The sequence below is a fragment of the Trichechus manatus genome, unplaced genomic scaffold (assembly GCF_000243295.1).
Source record: "Trichechus manatus latirostris isolate Lorelei unplaced genomic scaffold, TriManLat1.0 scaffold00040, whole genome shotgun sequence".
Classification (NCBI taxonomy): domain Eukaryota; kingdom Metazoa; phylum Chordata; class Mammalia; order Sirenia; family Trichechidae; genus Trichechus; species Trichechus manatus.
Window position 1 is genome coordinate 9,229,061 of NW_004443976.1, and position 17,789 is coordinate 9,246,849.

Sequence of the window (17,789 nt, forward strand, 5' to 3'; positions counted from 1 at the left end):
CCTGAAACAGAGTTGTAGCCAAGTGTTTGTCTTCAATTCCACTGATCCTGTCTTCCACCGTTTCAAATCTGCTTCTCAGCCCTTCTATGATACCATCCATTTCTGAAATCTTGTTGTTTATCTTTTGGATGAAATACCCCAATTTTTTAATGTCAGCTGTAGATTCAAATAAAACAATGACAGCAACTAACACAGTGTGCTGGCCAAGACTCATCAGTGGGCTGGATCCAGCCCTCAGATTGCAGCCCTCTCAGTACCCGGGAAAAGGGGGCCCAGAGACATGGAGGACTTGGTCAAGGCTACATATCAGATAAGTGGCCTGCACTCAACCCAGGTTTCTAGAGTCCCAGACTCTAGTGCTGTGTCTGGTCAACCAGTACTCTCCAGTCCAAGAAACTGAGACTCGAAGAGGCTAAGGAAGATTGCACAGCTTGGTAAGTGGCAGAGCTGCGATTTGAACCCACAACTGGCTGGCTGTTTCCACTCTACTATCATTGGGACTGGAGTTGGGATCTACTTGGTTCTGGAGCATATTCCCTTTGACTAGCCCATCCTGGGATTGGCTTCTAACCCTCAAAAGAGGGCTGTTGCATGACAGTTGAGTGCCCCCCTGCAAAAAAAACAAAAACAAACCTGTTGCCATCGAGTTGATTCCAACTCATAGTGACCTTCTAGGACAGAGTAGAGCGGCCCCATCGGGTTTCCAAGAAGCAGCTGATGGATTCAAACTGCTGACCCTTTGGTTAGCAGCCTGAGCTCTTAACCACTGCACCACTAGGGCTCCACCTGCAGCACCTGGTATCTCCAGGCAGTCTCCCATCCAAGTACTAACCAGGCCTGACCCTGCTTAGCTTCCGAGATCTGAGAAGATCAGGTTCCTTCAGGGTGGTATGGCCATAGACAATTGAGCAGCCGCTCTCAATTCTGCGGACTCTCATGAATAGGAGAAGGATCTTGAGGGTGTGTGTGTGTGTGTGTGAATCTCTCTCCATCTTCTTCTTCCTCACACCTATGCTAGCCGTTATTTAAGGGTTTCCTCCCTGTGAACTCCAAGGAGTTCTCCAAGAAGAAAGAGAATTGGAGCAAATACTTTTTCTTGGTTTGAGAAGCCCCCGCCGTAGGAAGAAATGCCCATTTAGCCCTTGTACTTCCTTTAGTCACCAGGACAGTCACTGTTGGGGTTTGGTGGCAGGGGGGCCTGGAGAGTGTTGCCAGGTGCAGCCCCTGCTGCTTGTCCCCTGCAGACCAGGGAGGCCACTCAGAGATGGTGAGCCAGGTGACACATCTCAGTGCCTGCCACCGACTGCAGCACCCACAGCTGCCAGAGAGCGGGGACTGACACGGAGTCTATCCTGTTCATTCTCCCTGGCTCTGGCAATTTTGAGTCTGTGATAGGAGTGGGAGTCTGGGCGTGTGAGAGGGTGCGGGAGAGTGGAAGGTAAATGTTAATAAATCAAGCAGGGTGCGGGGAGCCCTCACAGATTTACTAGCTAAATATTTTCCGGATGTTTTCATAGTCCTTTAAGGCTGATCCAGAGGAACGCTAAACAGGATTTGGTCTCACTCTGCAGCTGCTCCCACCCTCTGCCGACCCCCTCTCACCCTGACATCATTCCCAGCCCCACCTTCACCCTGATGTCCCCGCTCCCATCAGTCTGGCGCCTCTGACTCCCTGCTTTCATCCTACTGGGAAACAAAGAGGAATCTTCTTTTCTTTTTTCCTTTTTAATGAGACTATACATGCAGCTGTGCAACCTGTTTTTTTTTTTTTTAAAAAAAAACAAACCTAATATTCTTTGACTATCTTTCTAAATGTAAATGCAGTAAATGTAACTACAGCATTGTTTTTAGTGTTTGCTAGTAATTCATAACTTGGATGAACTATTGTTTATAATCTCCTAGTTATGGACACTGAGGTTACTACTTTTTTTTTTTTTAACTATTATTATAATCACTGAAGTTTGCATTCCTGATGAGAATATCTTCTTTTTTTTTTAAACTAATATTGAATTGTGTTTTCAGTGAAGGTTTACACAGCAGTTAGGTTCCCATTCAACAATTTCTGTACAAATTGTTCAGTGACGTGGGTGCATTCTTCACAAGGCATGAACATTCTCATTGTTTCTGTTCTGGTTGCTCTGTTTGGTGGTGGCATCTTTTTGCACTTAGATGAATTTCCTGGAAAGGCGAGTGCTGCCGCATGGTGGCTTTTGACCTGTGCCATCATATTGCTCTTCACAAAGCAGATTCTGACTCATGGCAATCCTACGTATGTCACAGTAGAAGTGCGCTGCACAGGGTTTTCAGTGATTATTTCTTTTGAGGTGCCTCTGGTGGACCTGAACCTCCAGCCTTTCAGTTAGCAGCCAGGTGCATTAACTGCACCATCCAGGGACCCCCCTCCTTAGAAAGGTTGTACCAGTTTACAGCCCTTGAGCACATGCAGTTCCCCATTCACCGGCCAAGACTGGGATTCTCAGGTCTGAGGAAAGTTCGTCATGAGATGTGTTGCCAGCTGCAGACCTTGCTGTGAGAGCTCGGTGAGAGGGAGGCCCGAGCCTCCCAGGGGGCCCAGTGTGCAGGTGTAAGGTGCATGGGGTGTCTGGGTACCTGCCTTTAGGATTTGGCAAGGTACCGTGTCCTTGAGACTGTTTCCCTCCAGGCCCCTGTCCTGTTGGGTTTCTTGGGTGCACGGGTTTCTGGTAAGGACTCATTGGCCTGAGTCTTGTGTTGTGAGTGGGGGCATATCTGCACTCTTTTTCCTGAACCATCCAATTCCTTGTGTGCCTTTGGCTTGGCCTTTCCTTGTTGGAGGCCTGTGCAAGGCCCCGCCACGAGCGGCCGGTTGGAGCCAGAGGCGCGTGGGGAGTCCTCTTGGGCACAGGGACGGCTCTGTTCCCTCCTCCTCCTTGGCGGAGGCCCCCATTCACTGCAAGGAGAGTCACGCAGTCCCCCTTGAGATAAGAATAGAGCCCAACTGTGCCCCAGGACAGAGTCCAACTTCTTCAGCCGGCCCTCCGAGGCCTGGCAAGGGCCCCCAGATGGTCCTGGCATGAGAGGGCCCTGGCGGCCTGCCCTGCCTGCCCCTTGTACATTGTGTGCCCGGGACACTGGGCACTGTGTGTGTGCATGTGTGCCTACCCGGGCCCCTTGGAAGCCTGCAGACTCCAGGCTCTGCTCAGGATGGAGTGGCTTGTCCTCAAATCTACTGTCCCAGGGCTCTGCTGTGCCCCTCCACATTACCCGTGGGCCTTGGCTCCGTCCACCCAGTCTTTACACCTCAGCTGAGTAGCGACTCCTGTCTGTTCCTGGAAGGCAGCAGTAGCGCCCTTGCTGGGAAGGAAAGCTCTGGGAGAGGGCCGGTGGCTGGGTGTTGAAAGGAGTAGCCTGGGTGCCCTGGTGGCCTGTTTCTGCAACCCCAGGGAATGAGAACAGGATCCGGCAAGGGCCACAAATTATGTGTGTGAGGAGTGGGGCCTGGGGCCTTGACCCTTGCCTCTGCCTGAGAGATGGAGTAGCTGAGAGTCAGTTCAACGGCAGGACTGGATCAGGTGCTGTTAACCAGGAAGGGGCACGGAGAGTTCCCCAGCTCTTCTCGTGATCACTTCTGTCGTTGTTGTTTGTTGTTGCATTGATTCCAACTCATGGTGACCCCATGTGTGCGGAGTAGAACTGCTCCATAGGGTTTTCAAGGTGATCGCTAACTCAGTGGTTGAATTCTTGTCTGTCACATGTGGGAGACCCAGGTTTGATTCCCAGCCAGTGCACCTTGTGTGCAGCTACTAGTGGTGAATTGCGTGTTGCTGTGATGCAGAATGGATTTCAGGGGAGCTTCCAGACTGAGACGGACTACGAGGAAAGGGCTGGCAATCTACTTCCAAAAACCAGCCAATGAAAACTCTACGGGTCACAATGGCCCGATTCACAACCGATCATGGGGCTGGTGCAGAACAAGGCAGTATTTCATTCTGTTGTGCACCGGGTCGCCATCAGTCTGAGGCCTACTCAATGGCAGCTGACAGCAACACTTCTCCAGGGAGAAGGCTCTCTCTGCAAGTCTTCTGTGGGTGGGAAAGATGAAGGAAAACAGACTGACCTTTTTTTTAATTGTACTTTAGATGAAGGTTTACGGAACAAATTAGCTTCTCATTAAACAGTTAGTACACCTATTGTTTTATGACATTGGTTACCAACCCCACGACATGTCAACACTCTCCTTTCTCAACCTTGAGTTCCCTATTACCAGTTTTCCTGTCCCCTCCTGCCTTCTAGTCCTTGCCCTTGGGCTGGTGTGCCCATTTAGTCTTGTTTTGTTTTATGGGCCTGTCTAATCTTTGGCTGAAGGGTGAACCTCGAGAGTGACTTCATTATTGAGCTAAAAGGGAAGACTGACCATTTTTGAGGCTTCGGGAGTTTCCAGAGCACCATCTTCTGGGCTTCTGAGGTTTGGTTAGGAGGAATGTGCTTGGAGAAGCAAAAAGGAGAGGTTGATGTGCGGTGTAGGGTTAGAGCTTCAATACCCCAGTGTCTGTACTTAACATATTTTCTCAGCCAACAAATGGGCACGTGGCCTGACAGGTGGATAGACTATTTTACAATAGATCCGTTGTTTCGGGAATATTTATGATAATGAAGAATATTTATATAAAATCCATTGCCACCGAGTTGATTCGGACTCATAGCGACCCTATAGGACAGAACAGAACTGCCCCATACAGTTTCCAAGGAGCGGCTGGTGGACTTGAACTGCTGATCTTTTTATTAGCAGCTGTAGCTTTTAACCACTGCACTTGGTTTTAATATTTATATAGCAGTTACTGTTTTCCAGGCATTGTTCTCAACACTTTACCTTCATTAACTCATTTAATCCTCACAACAGACCTGTAAGTATTATTGTGCCCATTTTACATATGGGGAAACTGAGTCACAGAGAAATTAAATAATTTCTCAGTATCACAGACAGTGAGTAGCAGAGCCAGGATTTGTACCTAGGCCATCTCTCTCCAGAGCTCTCCATGCTATCAACAACATGTCTTAATCTTCTAGTGCTGCTATAACAGAAATACCACAAGTGGATGGCTTCAACAAAGAGAAATTTATTCTCTCACAGTCCAGTAGGCTACAAGTGCAAGTTCAGGGCATCAACTCCAGGAGAAGGCTTTCTCTCTCTGGTGGCTCTGGAAGAAGGTCCTTGTGTTACATCAGTCTTCCCTTGCTCTGGGAGCGTCTCAACGCAGGAACCTCAGGTCCACAAGGATGTGCTCTTCTCCTGGCACTGCTTTCTTGGTGGTGTAAGGTTCCCATGTGTCTCTGCTCGCTTCTCTCTTTTATATCTTAAAAGAGATTGGCTTAAGTCACTATCCCATCTTGTAGACCTCATCAGTATAACTGCCGCTAATCCATCTGATTAGATCATAGTGATTGAATTTATAACACATAAGGAAATCACATCAGATTACAAAGTGGTACACAGTTACACAATACTGGGAATCATGACCCAGGCAAGTTAACAGATATTTTTGGGAGACACAATTCAATCCATGACACTCCACCCTTTGGCCCTACAAAATTCATGTCTTTGCAGCATGCAAAACATATTCATCTCATCATATCTCAGCAAAAGCCTTAACTCCAAGTCCAAAATCCAAAAACTCCTTATCATCTGTGAAATCTAGAATACAAGTCATCTGCTTCCAAAGGTTCAATGGCAGAACAGGCACAAGCCAGACATTTCCATCAGAAATGGGAGAAATTGCAGGGAAAGAAGGTATAACAGGCACCAAGCAAGTTGGCAGAACACATTACATTAGCCCTCAAGGCTTGAAAATAATCCTCTGTTCTCTGAGACAATTTACACAGCAGCCCTGCCTTCCAGACTCTAGGTATTGGCCACAGTCTCCGGATTCTGAGTGGAGGCCCCTCGGCCCTGGGCTTCACCTCTGCCTTCCAGGCCCACTGGGACAGCAACTCTGCTCCCTCGGCTTTAGGTGCACCATTCTCCTAGTCCATTGGAGTGACAGCTCCACCTTTAGAAACACCAGAGGCCATGACTCCACCCTTTGAAACCCCAGAGGTCATGGCTATTATACCTTTTGAGACAGAGGCAGCTCGGCTTCTTGTGTTCCTTGTCTCTTCAGCTTCTACTTCCTGTGTCCTCAGGCCTCAAGCCTGCATCTTCCCTACTGGGGCAAGTGTTCCAAAGCTGTGTAGCTCCACTGATAAGTGCCTGGAGGCACCTACTCCTCCAGGAAGCCTCCAGTGCACAGGCACTGAGCTGTCTTGCTCCGTGGGTCGGCTCCAGCGCCATCTCATGCTGGTCTCCTGGTTCTGCTGCTGCTGGTCCTCTGCTGCCGCCGCTCCTCTATCCATTCACAGTTTCAAAAGTGCTTCCACATTTTTAGTATCTATTACAGCAGCACCCCACTCTCTCATTACCAGTTCAATCCATGACACAGTGGTTGCTGGGCCTATATGCCTTCCATCTGCACCCACTTCCCTTAGGACCCCCGTGGCCCCTGCAGCTCTGTCCCTGCCCCCACCCTAAATACAGCTGCATACCCAGTTTGAATAACTAGGTAGTTCCCCAGTTTAGGGTCCAAGTGGGCCTTTTCTTTCATGTGGCCATTATGAAGGTCAGGAAATGATGAGAGAGAGAGCTGGTGTGGGGGTGTCCCTTAGCTCCCCTCCACTTATGTTCCTAATTTTTCCCAGCGCAGCCGCACACCTGGGAAGCTGTTGAAGCATGGAGGCTCACAAGTAGCTCTCCCTAGAGTCATCATTGTGCTGTGAGAACAGGCCTTCTGCTTGTTGTTTCAGGACTGAGTACTGGGCTAGCTGAATCTTTGGGGTGACTCACTAATGGGAAGGGGAGAGCAGGGAGAGCAGTGGGGCTCCGTCTTCCATCAGTGGCATTATGGTTGCTTCCAAGGCCCCACAACTTTTGGGAGAGGGGAGACTGGAAGTGTTTATGACAGGGCAGAGAAAGGTGGTTGGCAGCTGGACCAGCAGTCCTGGTAGCTGCTTCTGCCCATTGAGGGTTGTGTCTTGCCCTGAGGCCCGGGGCCAGCACTTGTCAAACTCACAACTGGATGTAGAATGGGAAGACATGGGAGGGTCTAGAGGCTGGGGAAGCCATCAGGGATGTGCACTGAAGGTCAGCCTTGAATTTCCTCCAGACAGGAAATGGCAACCATGCTCAGCTCACTAGCAGTCCTGCTGGTGGTTTGTTGTTTCCGTCAAGAGAGTTCCAAGTTGTGGTCAGGGCTCGGAACTGCCAAGTACGCTTGGTCTCCTGGTGTGCATAGGTGTGACATCCTCCCTTGCTCATCCTGCGCCCCCAGGCCGCCGGGGCTCTGCAGCTAGCAGACTTGTCAGATCAGGACTGTGAGGAGATGGCAGTGTGAAGGGCTGCCTCCCTGTGGTGTTGGGGCTTCTAGAGGAGATACGGAAGTTAGTTGAGAAGGCCCTCAAACCAGTTGATGCTTTGAGACAGTGACCAAGAAAGGGGTAAGGACATTCTGCGGTCAGCTTCCGGAGAAACCACTGAATTGTTTTCTGGTAACTAAGAAGAGAGCAGTGTTAACCCAGGTCCTCGTGGTGACAGTGGTGTTAGGGGGCAGGGGTGTGAGGTGAAAGGGGGGAAATGGACCCGCGACCTTGACCAAGAATCAGAAACTCAGGAGGTCCTGCAGCTTTTTGTTCCTGCGTGTTTCTTGTTTCATTGTGATTGACATGCATTTAGGAGCGAGCTCCTTAGAGACAGCTCCTTCTCATGCATAACCCTTCTGTAATCACTCATCTTAACCCCTGTGTCCTTCAATAAAATCTAAGCTTCATAAGAGTAGAGAGGCCCATGGTGAGCACTCAGTAACTATTGAACGAATGAATGAGTGAATGAAGTGGGCAGAAGAGCTAGAAGATCTTCAACTGTGTCTTGGAAACAATTGTCACATCCGAACTATTTAAAATTGCCACTCACCCCTAACCTACCGCAAGCTCCTGATTCCCCTAACCTTGTTCTTTCTGCCTTTTCTGTCATCTTCTAACATTTTTCATGATTTACTTTTTTATTGTGTTTATTGCCTCCTACCCCTGACCCACTCCCACCTTACATGGGAATGAATGCTCAGAGGTTTTTCCCTTCTGATGTCCCCCAAAAGCATATAAGCAATGCCTGGCACTTGATATGTGCTCAGTAAATGTTTGTCAGATGAATGAATGAATGGACAGGTGAGTGGAAGAAAGTGCCCAGGCAGTGTTGGGGCCATTTGCCTCTGGGAGTCCCCTTGCAGCACACTTTGCCATTTGAGCAGGTTGCATGCTGTGCTGGCGTCCAGGGCTAGCAGTGGGAGAGGAAGACCTGCGTCCACTGGGCTGTGCCCACATGGTCTGGCCACCTGCCTTGGCCATGCTCTGTCCTTATGATTTACTGGGCCCCTGACATAGGACCACCCCAACTCCTCACCATAGCTCCAAGACATGAGGGCTTTCCGGAGTCTTCTGGCAGGGCACTGAGAGCCCCAAGGGCAAGCTAAAGAGCTCAGACCAGGTAGTGAGTGGAGCTGTCAGTAGCTGAGGATCTTGGAGCCTGTGGTAGGACTGCATTCCTGAATCCTGCCCCACTGCCCCTCCTTTTCCCCACAGTTCAGTTCCCACCCCATGGACTGTGAGAAGTAGAAATATGCCTGGTTGAGCAATTGAGGGCTAAGGAGAAGTCCCTGTTTACTCACTGTCTTGTCTCGCAACTAGTGCCCAGCTCATAAACTTAACCTGGGATGGTCATGGATCTCTGTACCACACCCAGACAGTGGTAGGGCCCTGGTGCTTCCTGTTCCCCCAGGATTAAGCCCAGACCCCAGTTCTCAACCCCACAGTTGCGCCCCAGCCAGACCTCCAGCAGCCTCCCTGTGAGAGCCTTCTACTCAGATCAGCAAATCTGTTTCCCGTCTTTGCTCACAGTGTTGCTCTTGACCTCCAGACATATATCCACTTTCTCACTTGACATCTCTATGCAACCTGTGCAAAACGTAGCACCTGGCCTTCCTCCCAGATCTGGGCTGCCTGCAGCCTTTCTGAGCTTAGTAAATGGAAAGAAAGCTGACCTCCCAGCTGCTTGGGTCAGAAACCTTAAAGCCACCATTAACTCCTCCTTTTCTCTCACACACCTTGTTTAGTCTGCCAGGAGATCCTGTTGGTTCTTCCTTCAAAGTAGATTCTGAAAAGTACACCCACTTTTCACCACCCCCAATGCTGTCACCTTGGCCTGAGCCACCACTACCAGGAGCTGTCAAGTCCTCTCTGAGTCATGGTGACCCCATGTGTGTTAGAGTACAGCTGTGCCCCACAGGGTTTTCCGTGGCTGATTTTTTGGAAGTAGATCACCAGGCCTTATCTTTGGAAGTGCCTCTGGGTGGACTCGAACCTCCAGCCTTTTGGATGGCAGCTGAGAGCGTTAACCATGTACACCATCCAGGGGTTCTAGTCTGAGCCATACCCACCATCAGTATGTCCTGGGACTGTTTCAGTAGCCCCCATCTGCTCTGCCACCCCCTGCTCTGTTCTTTTCAAATGACAAGTCCAGTTATATCATGCCTCTCCTCAAAACACTCCAGTGGCTACCCATATCGGCAGAGTAAAAACTGAAGAAGACCTTTCATGTCTTACGAGGCCCTAGCTGATAGGGCCCCCGTTACTGCCCTGAGCTCTCCTTCCTCCCCTTTCCCCTCATCCCATGCCCTCCTTTCCCACCAGACCAGGCCTCTGCATTGTTCCTTCACAAATGCCAGGCAGGTTCTCTCCTTAGACCCTTTGCAGCCAGATGGCTAACCCCTAGGGTAGGTTGAATAATGGGCCTCCCAAAGATGTCTGCATCCTAATCCCCAGAGCTTGTGAATATGTTACCTTACATGGTAAAAGGGACCTTTTAGATGTGATTAAATTAAGAATTTTGAGATGAGGAGATTATTTGGGATTATCCAGGTGGGCCCAGTGCAATCACAAATGTCCTTATGAGAGGGAGGCAGGAGAGTTAGTAGTTGGAGATGCGGCCGTAGAAGCATGAGGTCAGAATGATGCAAGGATGGGGCCATGCGCCAAGGAATGCGGGCGGCCTCTACACTGGAAAACACAAGGAAATGGATTTTTCTCTTAGAGCCTCCAGAAGGAATCTGCCCTGCTGACACCTTGACTTTAGCCCAGTGAGACCCATTTCGGACCTCTGACCTCCAGAACTGTAAGATAATAAATGTGTGTTATTTTAAGCCACTAAGTTGTGATAATTTGTCACAGCAGCCATGGGAAACTAATACACTCCCTCTTTGTTCTCTATCACTTACCACCTTCCAACAAAATGCATCACTGGAATGGAAGCTCCACTGGGGCAGGTATCTTTGTATTGTTCACTGATGCATCCCAGCACCTAGAACTGTGTCTGGTATGTAATAGGTGCTCTTAGATATTTGTCGAATGAGTAGATGAATGGACGGATGAGTAAATCGTTTCTCGGCCTGGAATGCCCTTATCCTACCTCATCCCCTCTTCCTGCTGTCCTCTAAGTCCATTTCAGTTTCTCCCCTTCACAAGGCCTTTCTCTCGCAGTGTAGGTGGAGCTTCCTGTCTCCATAGCCCTTGTTGGGCATCCACAACTTGGCGCAGGCCAGCCATTCACCGAGACCTGCTCTGCCCAGGGAACCCCTCTCAGCATGAGTGCTCTAGTGGAAGCCTGTGGCAGCCAGGTACTCTAGGTGTTATTAGTGTGCATGTTTCTTACAGATGACCATTATCAGAGTCTAATTGATCTCTAAACCCAACCTCTTATTTCATCAGTGTAACATGCAGATGACCTAGAGAAGTTAATAGGTTGCCACGCTAATGTCTAGAGCCTGCCGGCCTCCGAACTTCTGGTACATCCCTTGCCCAGCTGAATTATGTTTGGATCCTCCGTCCCCGTTGCCAAGGCAGTGGTGGGTCAGTGGTAGAATTCTCACCTTCCATGCAAGAGACCTCATGCACGGCCACCACCTGTCTGTCAGTACGAGCTTGCGTGTTGTTGTGATGTGGAACAGGTTTCAGCAGAGCTTCCAGACTAGGAAGAAAGGCTTGGCAATCTACTTCCGGAAGTCAGCCAATGAAAACTCTATGGATCCCAACGATCCACAGCTGATCATGGCGATGGTGCAGAACTGGGCAGCGTTCTGTTCTGTTGTGCACGGGGTCGCCATGAGTCAGAGGCCAACAGCAGGGAACAACATCCCCATCACCACACCCAAGGACAGCAGTGCCTAGCTCATAGCAAGTGGTTAGTTAGAACCATTTGCATGCAAGTTGGAGGGTTTGGAATCAGTCATGGTGGAGTAGTTGGAGCAGTTGGTGGCACGGTCTTAAGGGAAGTGAGGAGGTTCTCCCCAGGGACTAGGACGGGGGAGGCTGAGGGAGTTGTCCTGGTGTCAACAGCAGCTTGTGTGGAGGGTGGGGCTTAGAAGAGGGAAAGGAAGACAAGATACGGCTGGGAAGGGAGAGGAGGGCTGGGAGTTGTGTGCCCACAATGGGCACCTCAGGCTTGAGGACCCTCCTTGGTTCTTTTGGGACCCAAAAGAGTACAGCACGTGACCAGAGAGGAGCAAAGAAAGACTCAGGAGGCCTCCGTCTGGGCTGAGCCTGGCTTCCCCAGGACGCAGCTGCAGGCTAGAAAGGGTGACCAGTTGGCTGTTGGGAAGACTCCTTCCTGTTGTCTCCTCTGGGGAGGACACATTTTGGAACACTTCCTGAGTTGGGGGGAGAGGTGACACTTTGCCCCCCACCCTCCCTCAGACTGCTGATGAAGTGTGGTTGGTTATGAACCTACAGCTGTGTTTCTGCTCCACTCCCCCTGCGCCCCCGCCAGTCCCGCTGGGGCTCGCCGCCTCCCTCCTCCCTCTCTCCGCTCTGCTGGGTGGTGACTCACTCAGCTTGTTGTGCAACAGCCCGGGCTCTCCCTCTCCTAGAAGAGTTGGTTGTTTTCCTCTGTGCCATGAGCTCCCCTCCTGATTTATGTCTTTTCATTTGGGTTAATGCTTTCCACATTTTGGTCTGTAGAGTAGTGTGTAACTCATTGCTTCAACCATCAAAACCCCAGTGCCCAGCTTAGTCTGGCACAGAGAGGGCAGACAGACCGAGGGACAGAGGGCCGTTGGGAACTTTCCCCCCAACCTGTCCTGGCTCCAGCTGGCCCGTTCCTACCAGACTACCCACCTCTGAGGTCTGCCGAGGAGAGTCAGGAACACAGCCCCTTTTGCCAGCCTGCCTGGGTTCTTCCTTAGGCCGATTCCCTGTAAGTGCACACATCTTGCAATGGTGTGCGGAGGAAATTGTCCCGAGCCTGTGACTTCCCACTGGAGGCACCTCCTAAGAAGTGAGAGGCAGAAGTTGTGGGGTGTGGAACAACTGTCTCTCTGTGGCTTTACAAACCGTCACACAGAGCGGTGTGTGTATTTTCTTTCTCTTTTCAGAACAATAATATTACCTTTGTTGCTATGGTGTTGCTGTGGAGGTGGCTAATTGGACACAGACCTGATACACGCAGGTGCCTGGTGTCCATAGTGATTATCAGGCAGTGACCGTGGAACTTGCTTTACTTTTCTTCCCGAGTGAGAGGCTGGCAGGGGATCACTGTGCACAGTGGCTGCATGCCGCCTGCCTTCATGGGGCCTCTGGGACATGGTGGCACCCTGGTCTGAAGTCGGGATTTAGGCAGGGGGAGGAGAATCCCTGGTTCAGATTCTAAAGCTGGACTACAGCCCAGATTTCCCGAGGGCTAGGCATGTGGGAATTTCTCCTCAGAGCCTCCAGGCCGCAGGGGAAGGGACCCCCTCAGCAGGGAAGGGAATGGAGGTGCCCCTGTGGCACCTGTGCAGCTGGTGATGTGTGATAGTTCACCTGGCAGCTGTCCCCGACAGTGGGAGTTGTCTTCCCATTGAGGCTGTAACATCATGGGGAGGTGTGTGGCAGAGGGAAGGGAGGGAGGGTATTTTCAACTTTTTTGTTGAATGTACATACAGAAAAGCGCATCTTTATTTGTTAATTTACATTTTTGAAATTCTCACCTTCTACGTGGGAGACCTGGCCAGTGCGCCTCATGCACAGCTACCACCCATCTGTCTGTGGATGTTTGCATGTTGCTATGATGCTGAACAGGTTTCAGTGAAGCTCCTAGACTAAGACGGACTAGGTGGAAAGATCTAGTGATCAGCTTCTGAAAATCAGCCAGTTGAAAACCCTATGGATCACAGCAGTCCAATCTGCAACCGATAGTGGGGTGGTGAGGAGTGGGTAGCGTTCAGTTCCATTGTTCGTGGGGTCACCGTGAGTCAGGGACCGACTCGATGGCCACTAACAACAACAACAAATATAAATTAGGTATGAAGAATATAGAGTGAAAAGTTGGCCTCTCTCCCATCCCTGTCTGCCTGTCAGTTTCCTTTGCGACTGGCAGACGGCTTACCAGTTTCTTGTGGATACTTCCAGAAACATTCTATGCATTTATAAATATATGAGTACATTTAGTTTCCTAAACACAAATGGTGGCTCCCACCATACTTCTGCACCTTGCTGCTGCTTCTGCTGTTCTCATTGTTTTTAAATCATGTAACAGTATATCTTGGATTTTGGTCAATACCATTCCCCCACCGATGGGCATGTAGGTTGCTTCTGGTCTTTCATTGTTGCCAGCAGTGCTGCTGTGGATAACATTGTATACCCATCTTTCCACCCATGGGTTAGTTAGTATCTGAAGGGTAAATTGCTGAAGTTGAAAAGCTTGGGCAAAGAGTATATGTGTTGGTAATTTTGCTACAATGCCGTACAACCTCTGCCTCTTTGTTTATAGGAAAGGTTGTCATGAGTTGGAACCAACTAGATGCTAACTAATAACAATAACAAAGATTTTGATAGGAAGTGCCAGCCTGCCTCCAAAGATGTAGTTACTTACTTTATACTCTACCAGCAATGCATAGGAATGTCCGTTTGCCCTCAACCTTGCCAACACAGTGTATTTTCAATTTTGTAAATCTTCTGTATGGAAAAGTTTTGTGTCTTCACTTTCTGCTGATATCCTCTCCCTAGTCTCTGCCCCCCTCCCACCCCTTTTCCCATACACTACTCCTTCCCATGGGGACAGTGAGGGGATGAGGCTTCTTTAGACTCCTAAGAGGCTCTGGGTCCACGGGGATAGGACCCTCTGTCCCACAGCCTCGTTTTCTGAGCAGCAGCCTAGACCTTCAGATTTTTGTACCTGCTTTCAAGTCTCAGGGGAGGCCTCCTTTCCAACATTTGAATTTATATCACCACTAGAACCCATTTCCTGCATGTTGCTCCCTTATCTTCTCCCACCTCTTTCTCTGTCTTATCCCCATCTTCCCCCACCTCACCCCTGCTGAGTCCTATCACTTGTTTGTGGTTTCCTCACCCTGCTACTTCTGCTTCTCACTTTCCAAAGATAGTCTTTTCAGTCGGAAGTCAGATTTGGGTGAGTATCTCTTTACACCACGTGTGTAAAGGACACAATACCCCAGAAGGAGTTCCAGGGTGGGAGTGGCTGTGGTGGCTACATTTCTCTTGTCCTGAGTTCTTCTAGCCAGGCAGCTGGAGCTGGAGCCAGGAATGCTCAGAGCCATGCTCTAAGCCAGCTCTTTCCAGTAGAGCTTTCTAGGTGATGAACATGTTCTGTACTTAGACCTCTGATACGGCTGCCACTAGCCACATGTGGCTATTGAGCACTTGAACTGTGGCTAGTGTGACTGAGGAACTGAATTGTACATTTTAATCAATTTCAATTTAAGTAGCCATATGTGGCTAGATAACTGCTGTCAACTCCAACTCATGGCAACCTTATGTACAATAGAATAAAACATTTCCTGATCCTGCATCTCCCTCACAATTGCCGGCATGTTCAAGTCCATTGTTGCGGTGGCTATTATGCCACTCCATCTTACTGAGGGTCTCTCTCACCCTTGCTGGCCCTCTACATCACCAAACATGATGTCCTCCTCCAGCGATGGATCCCTTCTGATGATGTATCCAAAGCAAGCGAGTCAGACAGTGTCCTGTTGTGATCTGTAAGGTTTTCACCGACAAATTTTCAGAAGATAGATACACAGGCCTTTCCTCCTAGTCTGTCTTAGTCTGTAAGCTCTGCTGAAACCTGTCCACTATGGGTGACCCTGCTGGTATTTGAAATATAGGTGGCAAAGCTTCCAGCATCACAGCAACATGCAAGCTACCACAGTAGAACAAACTGACAGACAGGTGGTGGATATGTGGCCAGTGCCTAGCATAAGGGAAGGTGCAGCTCTGAGCTGTATACTTTTCAGGCTGAAAATGAGAGTCTCAAAGACAGAAATATCTGGCCTAGGTTTCCTGGAGTCAAAGCACAGCAGCACTTCATTCCCTGGGTATCCAAGTTCACTGTGAGTTTTTTTGGAGCTCTCACATTTTCTCTATTGGAAACATCAAGGCCCATCAAGGAGAGGCTGGTGGTGGCTCTTGTCCCAAATTCCAACTTGGAATATAAGCTTTCCTCTAGGAATTTTGTTATACACAGACACCCATGGGGAGCATTGAGCTAGGTGCTGTGGCCATAGACGTAAACCAAACAAGCTGGGCCTGTCCAGATGAGGATCTAGTGATATTTCTAATACATATGAGATAAATATAAAACCATGATCTCTGGACAGGTAGAACTAGACTTTGTAGTGTTACATAAGAGGAGGTTTCCTCTGACTGCTGTAAAAAATTACCATAATCTGTGGCTTAAAACAGTGTCAATTTATACCCTGATTTATTCTTTATTCTCTTACAGTTCTGGAGGTCAGAAGTCCAAAATGAGTCGGCCACTTTCTTCTGCAGGCCCTAGGGGAAAATCCATTTCCTTGCCTTTTCCAACTTCTAGAGGCCGCCCATATTCCTTGGCTTGTGGCACCGCATCATAGTGCCTTTATTCCCCTGTATCCATAATTTTAGCACCTTCTTCCTGCTTTGACCTTGCCTCCCTCTTCTGCGGGCCCCTGTGATCACTTTGGGCCCACCCAGGTAATCCAGGATAATCTTCCCATCTCAAAAATCCTTAACTTAATCACATTTGCAAAGTCCTTTTGCCATGTAACGTCACATTCACAGGTTCTGGGGATTAGGATTTGGATATCTTGGGGATGGAGGAATTATACTTCAGTACTTGAAGAAGAATACGTTTGTATGAGAGAAGGTCATTAACCAAGGCAGTCACTTCCCAGGTGTTCTGAGCTGCGGGGAAAGTGGAGAATTGAGCTGCCCACGTTGAAGGTCTGATATTCTGAAGCAGTGGGTCTCAAACTTGAGTGAGAAACAGAATCACCTGGGGGGCTTGGAAAATGTACAAAGGCCCAGCCCTTACCCTACTTCAAGGCCCACCCTAAGCCTGCACCTGTGTGTTCTTTATTAGCTCTCCAGGTGATTGATCCTCAGCTCAGTTGGAGAACTACAGTTCTTAGGAACAATCTGGGGGATTATCTGTGTGCATGCTTGTGGGAGGTGGAACAGCTTGCCATGGATGAGTAAGTGCCAAGGGGAGGCCGCAGACAGGAAGTGCTGGAGAAAATCAGAGGAGGGGCCTATGCTGCAGAGAAACTGCCACCTGAGCCACACCTGGAAGGCAAGAGAAGGTGCTGCTTCGTGTGAAGTAGGGTGAGTGCCCTGGCAGAGGGGAAGGCCTTACCAGCAGCACTGAGGTAGGAACAAGCATGCCACCTTTGGGGACACAGAGGCTGCTTGGGGCCAGATGGGGCAGGGACAGGGAAAGGATTTGACAAGAGGAATATTAACAAGATCAGCCTACTGGTGTTTGCCGGGTTGGTTGGTTCTGTCTATAGTTCTGTCTGGGTGGAGGGGAGGGAGCCCTGGATTGGGTGGTTGTGGGAAAAATGGAGAAAAGATGCTGATTGTGAGAGATTTACGACGAAGTATGCATGACATGGGGTCTGATAATCAATCAGTGGTTATTGGCGAGATGCTGCCGGGCACACCACTGTGCAGGCACAGGCCTGGGATCTGGGAGCCGGTGGTAAACAGGACAGACGAGGTCCCTAATCTCATGAACATAACATGGGGCAGGGCAGCGTGGTAGATTAAACAACAAGCAGGCAGACACAAATACGGAGACTTAAAATGGGTTCATGTGACTGAGAGTAACTGGGGGACCGGAGAAGGCCTCTCTGAGGAGGTAACAATTAAGGTATTCTAGGCAGAGTGGAGGTAACTCGCAATGCTTGAAGAGCAAGTTTGTATGAGAGAAGGTCATTGACCAATTCAGTCACTTACCAGGTGTTCTGAGCTGGGGGAATGGGCAGAACATGAAGTGCTTATGTTGAAGGTTTGATGTTCGAAAGCAGTGGATCTCAAACTTGGGTGGGTATCAGAATCACCTAGGAAACATGGAAAAAATACAAAGGCCCAGACCCTATCCTACTGAAGTAAAGGCAGGAGATCATTGGTGACCTTGACAAGAGTAGTTTCAGGTCATCGATGACCTTGCTGAGAGTAGGGATAAGAGAATTAGAGGCAGGGACATAGAGGCTGTGACTACAGATGACTTTTGTGGAACTTTTTGCCGTGAGGCGAAGCAAAGGAATGAGGCAGGGGCTGGAGGGCCGGGTTTAAGGGATAGATTTTTTTTTTTTTTTTAAATTTTAGTATGTTTTAGGTGAAAGTTTATAGTACGAATTAGTTTTTCATTCAAAAATTTATTCACAGATTGTTTTGTGACATTGGTTGCAATCTCCACA

At 49.3% G+C, this 17,789-nt stretch overlaps 1 protein-coding gene and 1 pseudogene across 1 annotated transcript in view; one reads left to right on the forward strand and one right to left on the reverse strand.

Annotated features, from left to right (window-relative positions):
• Positions 1–17,789, forward strand: part of GAS7 (growth arrest specific 7) — a 275,274-nt gene that overhangs the window by 84,206 nt on the left and 173,279 nt on the right. The window lies entirely within an intron of this gene.
• On the reverse strand, positions 784–902 carry LOC111820511 (uncharacterized; annotated as a pseudogene).